The sequence below is a fragment of the Tamandua tetradactyla genome, chromosome 8 (genome assembly GCF_023851605.1).
Source record: "Tamandua tetradactyla isolate mTamTet1 chromosome 8, mTamTet1.pri, whole genome shotgun sequence".
Taxonomy (NCBI): Eukaryota; Metazoa; Chordata; class Mammalia; order Pilosa; family Myrmecophagidae; genus Tamandua; species Tamandua tetradactyla.
Genome location: NC_135334.1, coordinates 32,584,333 through 32,593,318, shown reverse-complemented (window position 1 = coordinate 32,593,318; position 8,986 = coordinate 32,584,333).

Below are 8,986 nucleotides of genomic sequence, written 5' to 3'. Positions count from 1 at the left end.
ATTTCTTATCCATTTTTTTACTCATCTGTCCATACTGTAGATAAAAGGAGCATCAGACACAAGGTTTTCTCAATCACACAGTCACATTGAAAAAATTATATCATTTTACAATCATCTTCAAGAAACATGGCTACTGGGACACAATTCTAGAGACTCAGGTACTTCCCTCCAGCCACTCTAATACACCATAAACTAAAAAGGGGATATCTCTATAATGTGTAACAATAACATCCAGGAACCTCTCCACTCTGTTTGAAATCTCTCAGCCACTAACACTTTATTTTGTCTCATTTCTCTCTCCCCCCTTTTGGTCGAGAAGGTTTTCTCAATCTCTTGATGCCAAGTCCCAGCTCATCCTAGGATTTCTGTCCTACATTGCCAGGGAGGTTTACATCCCTGGGAGTCATGTCCCATGAAGAGGTGGGAGGCAGTGAGTTTGCTTGCCGTGTTGGCTGAGAGAGAGAGAGGCCACATCTGAGCAACAAAAGAGGTTCTCTGGGCCTAATTTTAAGTAAGCTTAGCCTATCCTTTGCAGGGATAAGTTTCATAGGGACAAACCCCAAGATTAAGGGCTCAGCCTATTAATTTGGTTGTACCCATATACTAGACCTTTAACCCTCTGCTGCCCTGCCTGAGCTGAAAGTTTTTGTGTCCAGCTGACCAGCTGACTGGCTACACTGGGAAAGGAAGATCCTCCACGCAGGACACTGAATTTCGAGACACAGAAGACAACATTCATAAGCCTTGTTTCACTTTGCAAGACTTTACTGGTGAAGGGTCAGTGGCCCTGTTCTCTTCATTTCCAGGCTGCCATGACAAGTACCACAGAATGGGTTGGAATTTATTGGCTCATGGTTTCAGAGGCCAGAAGGCTTGCTTCCTCCTGGGGTCATTATCTTCTGGCTGGCCAGCAATCTTTGTGTTCCTTGGTTTTCCTGTCGCATGATGATGTTCTCTCCTTTCTTTTCCAAGTTCCTGCTGACTTCTGGCTTTCAGCTCCTTCCAGTGACTTTTTCTGTAAGGCCTCTAGTAGTAGAATTAAGATACATCCTGTTTCATTTGCTACAACTTACTTTTCTAAAAATAACATCTTCCAAAGGTCCTATTTATAATGGATTCATACCCACAGGAATGGATTACAATTATGTTTTTTTCTGGGGTACATAACTCAACCTACTGGGAAGAGGATGTATTCTTCTTGCTGAGGGCATGGGCAATTCCCAGTTGTACACTAGTCAGTGGGAGAATGGCACAGAAATTTCCACAAGTACCAGACAGCCTCCTGGCCCTGTTGTCTTGAACCTCAGAACTGCCTGAAGCTCGGCCTCCCTCACAGTGTGTTGAACTATGTAGCTGACAGCCTGGGTATTCAGGAGTGACTTTGAGCCACTATTTCTGAACCACAGCTTAAACTGTGCATGCAGCCAGCTCATTGTCCCAGAAGCCTAGTTAAGTGCAAGGGTGGACCAGCTCAGCCTTAGCCCTCCAGAGGGAGAAGGTGGGTGCTTCTCTGGAAAAGAAGGCACAAAACAAATGGGGGAGAAAATGGGGAATGGGCTTCAGGTTGCCTCCCCAATATCAAGCTCTCTTGCAGGGACTAAAACTCTACAAGTTCCAGTGCCTGCTGCTTGCACACAGCCTTGCCAACCGTCCTCTTGGGTGAGTAATTTTCAAATCCACCCTCCTCCTGCCATGCACACGCCTCCAGATGTTCTGGAAGACAGCACCGAGGGACAGGTGAGAGGAGGGTTCCCTTTGTGTCTGGAGGTTCCCTATGGGGTGTCTGCTCTTCCTTCCTTGCTTTTCAAATAAATAGGTAATTCATTGTGAAAATAGTCCAGGCACTTTTAAGGTTGCAAAGGCTCAAGATTGGAATTTCTCACCCAGGGAAGGCTCTCTTCTCCTTAAAATCCCTCTCCTTCACTGCCACCTCTTTCTTTGAGCTTCCCACACCTGACAACCAGAACCTGTGTGGGGTAGTTCAGGCTTCAGCATGGGCTGCTTGGCTTATTCAAGTTTTCTTTCCTCTCCTCCCTGTTAGGTTATTAACCCACTTATGGAGGATTTCACACACCACAAAGAGCAACTTCATAGCCACTTTTAAATAAACTGTCCCACCCTCTCCTCTTGAAGAAGGGTCGGCCTTATGGTGATCTCTGCTCCTTCGTTCTTTCTGATCCCAGTTGACCAGAGCAGAGGCCAGTCCCAGCTCAAGGCTGTCAAACTCTGACATTGCTAATTGAGAGACAGAATAAATTAGCTGGGTCAACAAGGATTGAAACCTGCAAAGCCATTTAAATTAGGAATCATAGAGAATTGTGGTGTGGAGGCTGAAGCCACAGTTTCTAATGTAGAGAACACACATGGCCTACTGTGGACCATGTCTAAGCTAGGGCTGTGACAAACCATGAGCAAGGAGAAGCTTCAAGTACAGAGAAATAACAATTGTATGCATCTTCTCTGAAGTCTTACATAGTGAGAATCTAATCTTCCTTTCATCTTTTTTCTTCTGATCTAAAAGTATTAGAATTGTTGCCCAGTGTACCATCTGTACTCCCCTGAGGCCCAGGACAATCCATGGGTCTTAACTGCAAGCCCCTCTCTCTTCACTGGACTATAACCCCAGTTGAATGAAGGAAACACTTTTAAATATTACTGAGGCAATTCTGTGTGCCTGTTGGAAATGGGTCCCCTCACTGAACCTACAGACACACTGCAATTGCTGATATTAATGATGCACCTGTGGGCACACAAGGCAGAAAGAGGCACAGTTGTCTTCAATTACAGGCTGAAAGATGAGGTGGGGCAAAGTGCACCCGTTCCTTGCTGTCACGGTATGTTGGCCCTTCCTCTGACAGCCTACTAAATAACAGTCACCATAAGTCCTTAAAGATGGCTTCTGGAGAGGCTAAGGAACTTGAAGGAGACATTAGGAATCTATGGGTCCAACATTAAAAGGCAACATTGGAAAAAGGGATGAGAAAATTCCTAGTGTAAGCTGCATATGAAAAAATGTGATCTCTGGGCTTCAGAATGATTGCACGTCAGGCTGTTTGCTTAAAGAAAACAAATACAGAAAATCTATACTAATATCTCCTCAGTGAGGAGCCCTCTTAGCATTGCAGGGTACTGGACAGAGTTGTTTTTATACAAATTTGTAATGGTTTGAGCAACTTTAGAAAAAAGAAAAATGAACAAATGGCATCACCAAGGGAGCGCCTGTGTTTATTTCGACAGACCTAATTGTTTCCTGCTTCATATGAGACAAATGCATGGGTAAGCTGAGTGGTTAAGCTGTTGAAGTAGTTTAAGACCTTTTTACTGCTCCTGCCATTAAATCTTTGCAGAGATCTGAGAAGAGACCCCTAAGGAGTTTTTATTTGGGTTTTATTTTTTTCTCTGTGTCAGGGAGGGTTATTGAGTTCTCAACAAACGGAAATTAGCCTTCTTCAGAGAGTCTCAAGAAGCTATATTTTTAAAATATCATAAATTGCTGGCTTTTCCTGCCTTACAAATCTTTGTTCTATATCAGGGACAGCCAGTTGTATCACTGGAATTACTTCCTGGGCACCTGGGAGGAAGAAGGCTCAGCACCTGCCCAAGGAAATTTATGATTTCAAGAGCAGAGAGGGGCATGTGGGGTTGGTAGAGATTGAATTGTGTTCTCCAAAGAGTGTTCAAGTCCTAGCCCTCAGTCCTGCGAATGTGAACTTTCCTGTAAATAGGATCTTTGAACATGTTATTAGTTAAGATGAGGTCAAATTGGATTACAGTGGATCCTAGCCCAGTGTGACTGTTGTCCTTCTAAGGAGAGGACATTTGGATACAGAGAGGGACAGAGACAGAGAGATAGCCATGTAATAAAGGCAGAGATTGAGTCATGCCCTGGATTGCCAGCCCCACACCAGAAGCCAGGGAAGAGGCAGAGAATGAATTCTCCCCTTTTAAAAGGAAGCATGGCAGGGGGCCCAGCCTTTCCAAACATCAACTAGTTCCATCCCTCTAACCCATATTATCGATAGCCCCTTCCAACATGAGAAAGTTAGAATGCACATGGCCCAAATACCCCTAAAGAGTGGGAGAAAGATCAAAGGAGATGGTGGAGTTATACAGAGAAGGTAGGATTTAACAAGCGAGTATGACTGCTGAATCATTATATTGCTATTTTCTTTTTGTCTCCCATGTCTTAGAGCAGCTGGAGGTAAAAACCTAAAATTGTGGAATTGTAACCCATACCAAACTCTGAAATCTGTTCTACAACTAATTGTTGTGCTGCACTTTGAAATTTATTGTTTTTTTGTATATACGTTATTTAAAGAGAAGGAGGAGTGTAACAGAGAAGATAGGATTTAACAAATGAGTTTGACTACTACTGCATCTTTATATTGATATTTCTTTTGGACTCTAGTGTCTTGGAGCAGCTAGAAGAAAAAACAAAAAATCATGGAACTGTAACCCATACCAAACTTTAAAATCTGTTCTATAGCTATTTGTTAAAAGTATGTGAAAATTTATTGCTTTTTTGTATATATGTTACATTTCACAATTAAAAAAAAAAAAGAGGAAGCATAGCCTTGTCGACACCTTGATTTCAGACTTCTAGTCTCCAGACAATAAATTTCTGTTGTTTAAGCCAACTAGTCTGTGGAACTTTGCTATAGTGGCCATGGTAAACTAAGACATAGCCCAAGTATTTTTCTTTTTTCAGGACAGTAGAATGTATTATTAGAAAACCAACCTATCTTAAATTGGTTTACTGCTTCTCAAGGACAAATTGGCAAAATATTTCAAAAGCTGTGAACCACGTGTCTCCTTTACCCAGTAATCCTGCTTTTAGTAATTCATGATAAGGAAATAATAAAGAAGATAGAAGGATCTTCATTTATTTAGAAACCAAAAACTGGAAACAAATGTCCAGCAATAGAAGAGGAGATGAGTAAATTATGACAAATTCAATGGGATATTATTATGCACCCATTAAAATCTGTTGTAAAAATATATTTCTTCATATGAAAAGATGCTCACGATATCATTGCATTAGAAGAGATTGCAATATAGTAATATGAAATTAATAATTAAAATACATGCATATTTTAGTGAGATTAAAAGTCATTTTTCTTTTTCTTGCTTGGCTGCATTTTATGACTTTTTCTTCAAGAAAAAAATGAAAATGAAAATGCCTATTAACTATTTGTAAAAATCAGGAAACTTTGTGACACTTCTTGGTTCATATATGAAGAACAATTGGATAAGCACGAGAAGTAGGGAGTTCCTGGGTTAGAAGAATTGGACAGAAGGAAAGGAGTGGATCAGTCTGAGCATAAGCTAAGTTGGTGTTACAAAATGACTCCAGATTCAGTGGCTTAAAGAACAAAAGAGTTTTTATATCTCCACAGTAAGCATTTGTGGGCAATGGGCTTTGCTGCTGCACTTCCTGTGGGACCAGGTTCCTTCCATCTCAAGGCTTCATCCTTCTCCAGCCCTTTGCCTTTGTCTACATGGTGGAGGCTAAGTCATGGACATGACTGGGAAGAGAGTATGGAGGAGGCAGACCCAAACTTTTAAACAAAGGCTGCAGGCCAGAAGTGGTTCATGTCACAACACAGCCCATTGCTGAGAGCTTCATCCAGGACCTCACCTAACAACAAGGGAAGTCAGCAAATGCAGTGTGGCCAGCAGCTTCAATTCCACTCCTATGGAAAAAACTCAGAGTGGTTTGGGTGGGTCACTAGCAATCTCCACCAGACTCAGCCAAAGAGCTGAGTATAGGCACAATGAGCAGTGAGGCAAAGGAGACTAGAGAGAGAAGGTAGTGGAAAGGGAAGACTGACACCTGCTGGCCCCTTTCGACTATTGTTGCCTGTTGAGACTGGATGATGGTTCTCAATGCATGGGATGGATGGTGTATAGGAGAACCACATACTTCTGTTCACAGTTCCCAATGTGCTAGCATCACTCCTTTCATTCTCACTCAGGAAAGAGTATCAGAATTCAAGTTAATGTGACATTATGAAGAGGATTCCATTGGCTCCTTCCTAGACTACAGCAGCCTCATACTCATCTTCACTCTTGCCCCACTTCCACAACCAGAGAGACCTTCTAAAACCCAATAAAGGCACATCATTTCCCTGCTTATAACCTTTCAGAAGCTCCCCACTGTTCTCTGGAAAAGGTTAAAACCTCTGCCTTGTCTCACGATGCCCTTTGCAATGTGGTCCTACTTTAACAGCCCCATCATCCTGCCATTCTCCAGCCACACTAGCTACTTCAGTTCTAGTCTAAAGAGTGTTTCTCCCTCACCCCATGGCCTTTGCACGTTCTCTCTGCCTAAGGCATTCTTCCCCTTGCTCCTCTCCTGGACAGCTCATCTTCATCCTTCACATTCTCGGAGTAAATATCACTTTCTAGTGGAGAACTTTCATGTCTCCCCTAAATCAGTTAGCACCTCTGTGCTGTTTATTTCCAGCACCTTTCCTAACTCTCATAAGAGATATAACTACTTATGTAATAATGTCTTCCTGACACCTAGTGAACCCTGAGGAGAGGGTTAAGTGTTAAATAGGTGAACAATTACAGCACTCTGGTGTGATTTTTTCAGATGAAGCCTTCTAAAACCAGGTGAGAGTTATCTTGGGAAAGGCTGCCAGCCTAAGGAGAGAGGCTTTCCATTACAAATGTTAAAAGGTGAGCAAAGTATTCATTGACCTCGAGGGAGAAACCTGAGTTATAGATATTGAAGATGCTAAAATAGGTAGGAATCAGATATGTCTGAAGAGGCAAAAAATTGACCTTGTCTTTAGAGCTTCTCTGGCCTCTGAGATATATTTATATCCAGATGTCATTTTCTATTGTAAATTAGCCTGGGGAGGAGAGAGTGGCAGGTAGGTAGGTGGGATGAAGGAGAATGGTGAATCTACGTGGGAGTGAGAGAGAAGTGGGGAGAGAATGAAAAAAGTGCCCAATATCCAGTAAGTATTTGTATGTCCAGTCAATAGTTTTTGAGCACTTACCCATGCACTGGTAACAGTGTTACTTTTGGGGTTGGGAGGGCCAACAATGCCAAGATACAGGTTGAAAGCTTGAGGTCTGTGGAACCACAGAAAAGAAAACAACACTTTGCCTAGGCCAGGTGGGAGAAGGCTTCACCAAGAGCGGTAATTTGAGTTGGGGTCTTAAAGAATGAATTGGAAGTTTCCAGGCAAAAAGGAGGAAAGGGAACATTCCTTCCCAAAAAGGAAATAGCATAAGCTTGAAAAGTCTGAGTATTTGGACAATAGCAATTTGAGTCTAGCGGGCCTCAGGAACTGAGGCTAGCAAACAGTGATAATAACAACAGCTGATGTTTGGCTGGCACTCATGTGTCAGACACTGCTTAAGTGCTTTGCCCATATTATCTCAGCATATAAGTGGTAGAGGCAGGATTGCCAGCCAAGACAGTCTGACTCCAGAGCCCACACTTACAGCCATGGAGTTATTTCACATTGTCAAGAAAACTGAATGCCACACCAGGGTCCTGGGTCGGTGCAATGATTAGATTCTCATTTCAGTTTGGCCAGGTGATGTGCCCAGTTGTCTGGTCAGGTAACCACTGGCCTACCTGTTACTACAAGGATATTTTGTGGCTGATTGATAAATCAGAACGCTAGTTTTAAAATCATCAGTCAGTTGATTATAGCTGTAGCTGGTTACATCTATCTAAGGGCGCACTTCCTGCAAATGGGATAATCCAATCGGTTGTATTTGATTCGATGGGTCAAAGACTTTTAAGGGAGAAGAGAATTTTTACTGCTTCTTCAGCCAGCAGGCCTCTCCTGTGGGGTTTGTAGAAGACTTTCATCAGAGTTCCCAGCTTCACAGCCTGCCCTACGTATTTCGGATTCTAGAGCCCCCATGATTTCATATTTACAGATATCATCTGTTGGTTCTGTTTCTCTAGAGTTGGAAAATGGCACATTCAGACCACTTTTGAAAGATCATTTGGAGAGCTGTGTGGTGACAAACTGAGCAAGATGTCATGAGAGACAGAACCTATGAAACATTGCCAACCATCAGGAAATGGGGACTAGTCTCTATGGCAAGCACAACTCACAAATGAGCCAATTCATTGTTATGGGCAGGAGGGAATTGAATATGAGTTCTCAAAGAGTTTAGAGACTGCAGAGCAAGCTAACTTGGTTAACATGTATCCATTTTAACCTAAGTGATGGTAGAGTTGATGAACCAAATCAAGATTTTCTTTGCTCCTTTGCAGGTCAATGGCTTCTTTGTAGTTCCCAGGGAAGGGGAGAAACCAGAAGCCAAGGTCCAGCTCTGCTGATCTGATTTTATGAGCATGCAGTCCTCAGCTGTGTCATTGAGGTTAACCATGTTGGAGACAGGGTAGTTAAGAGCTAGTACTCCAGAGCTTAGGTCCTCCTCCACCACTTACTTTCTGAGTGGTTACTTAATTGCTCTGTGTCTTGATTTTCTTCATGTAATATTCAGCTAGTGATAGTCCTTACTTTTAGGGTTATTGTGAGGACTGAGCAAGTTGATACATGAGCATTTTGATCAGTGACTGCTGTTATCATTATGGTCGCCAATGACATCACTCATGTGGATTTCAAATGGAAAAGAAGATGCCCCAGACTTTCAGTACTTATCTACCCTCGTCTAACCAGGCATGCCCCTGCCTCTGAGCATTATATACCCAACATTTCCATATCCAGGTTGCAGTGCAGATTACCTTGGTGATGAGGGCTAGAGGAGCTCTGTGTACCTTTTGGGCATGAGGTTCATTAGACACTCACATGCATCTCAGAATCTGGTCCACATGTGCTGGTTCCAGGTGCTGCTGCCCATGAGGTATCTGTGATTCAGATGATACGGCATCCACACACCAGGTCTACAGTGAGCTCATTTGCTCCAGAAAATGTGCAGTGAGTTGCCAAGCAATACAGAGAGGCTACAGTTGTTGACTCTCAAGACTCACACCTCCAGTTCCCAC